The sequence below is a fragment of the Salvelinus sp. IW2-2015 genome, linkage group LG31 (assembly GCF_002910315.2).
Source record: "Salvelinus sp. IW2-2015 linkage group LG31, ASM291031v2, whole genome shotgun sequence".
NCBI classification, from domain to species: Eukaryota; Metazoa; Chordata; class Actinopteri; order Salmoniformes; family Salmonidae; genus Salvelinus; species Salvelinus sp. IW2-2015.
This window is the reverse complement of record NC_036870.1, coordinates 20,458,287-20,460,318: the sequence shown is the minus strand read 5'-3', so window position 1 is coordinate 20,460,318 and position 2,032 is coordinate 20,458,287.

Genomic DNA, 2,032 nt, shown 5'->3' with positions numbered 1-2,032 from the left:
TTCCTCTCAGAACAACACACACACAATCACACACACACACACACACACACACACCACACACATCACACCAACCACACACACACACACCCACACACACACACACACACAACACACACACACACACACACACACACACACACATAGTTAGTTTGACTCCCATGCAGTTGTTCTACAGTACTGAATATATTAGAAGCTACTAGTCCAGTCGTACTGGTGTGTTGGTTATTGTTACAATCTTAGATAGAAAGCACAGCCTCCAACTCAACTCTCTCCGTCCCACACCTACCCACCCCCCACCTCAACTCCTGTCCACACCTACCCACAGCCCCCACCTCAAGTCCTGTCCCACACCTACCCAAGCCCCCACCTCAACTCCTGTCCACAGCCCCACCTCAACTCCGTCCCCACACCTCCACAGCCCCACCTCAACTCCTGTCCCACAGCCCCACCTCAACTCCTGTCCCCACAACCCCCACCTCAACTCCTGTCCCACAAGCCCCACCTCAACTCCTGTCCCACAGCCCCCACCTCAACTCCTGTCCCACAGCCCCACCTCAACTCCTGTCCCCACAACCCCACCTCAACTCCTGTCCCCACAACCCCCACCTCAACTCCTGTCCCCACAGGCCCCCACCTCAATAGCCAAATAATAGAGAGAGAGAGAGTGTGTGTGTGTGTGTGTGTGTGTGTGTGTGTGTGTGTGTGTGTGTGTGTGTGCCAAGTTGGTGGAAGGCCACACCACACTGTGTCTGCTGTTACCCATCCTGTTTTTATACATTTGCATTTTTTAAGGCTGTTTCTGTCATTGGCTGCTGAGCGCCGGGAGGCGGACCTCTGCGCCACGGCCCTGCCACTAATTTGCCACTCTGTTCCAAATAAAAGACCTCATTGGTTAACACACTGTCGTCTGTGATTTTATTGGCTGAGGGTATGGGGTGGAACATGAGGGGACTAATGGTGTTGAGAGCTCTGTATAGTGCAGATAAAATAGAAATATCACATATAGAACTGACAAACATATCGCTCTGACACAATAAATCTCAAATCATTAACCTCTACCTCCTGGTGCCTAAACATTTGAGTAGATCTGAGTGGAATGGAATGGTGTAGGTAGGTATTATTCTAGACAGACGCTCCTTCAGTCTACACCAATCCAATGCCTTTAAATCCTAGAGGAGTGTAAGTGTGTACAGTACATTTCAGGGAGAAGCAGGGGGGAGAATGGGAGGGTTTACCATGTCATAGATGGATGGAGTGACGCTGGCTGGGTGATGGTGTGACACTCTGCCCTCTGCTGTTTGACTATGGTGTTACATCCCAGTCGCCACATACCTCCCCAAAGCTACATAACCTACTGGTCTGATTCGCTGACGAAGGGGAGAGAAGGGTGATATATTGGGGTTGCTGCTAGTACTTGCTGTACTTGATTCTTTGTGAATCGTGTAACAGTATATTATAGAGATGTGAAGGGAATGAAGTGGTGCTGGGTAGCCAGTTACAGTCAATGGAGCTGAGCTCACTGTTGTGGGTGACATATCACTAGCACAAACCAATTATTGTAGGCCTACCATATTTGCACCCTACAGCTGTAGAACTGAACCCCCATATGAGTAACACATTTCATCATAAACCAGCCATAAGGTCCCTGCATACCCCCTAGATAAAAATACGAACATATCTGTTAGACTCATCACGATTGCCTTGAATGCCACCAAACGTTTGAAGGGTGTCTTGCCTCTGAATTGATAGAGGAACTGGCCGGCCATATCAGTCTAGATCTTTTTTTGTTTTTTTACAATAATGATCTGAATTTCATTTTGTTTTCATATTATGGAGCTAGTTCATACATAGCATTACCACAACAAGGGTGCTGGAATTAACATCACACTCGTGTAGTAATGTAGGTCCCTAGGCCCACGCGTTCTGTTCCCAGGTGTTCTGATCAATGGAATCTCCCTACTCGGTTCTGTTCGGATCGTTGAGGACTCTCATTGGCTGATTCAGCTCAACCGCTACATGTGATTGTTCTGTC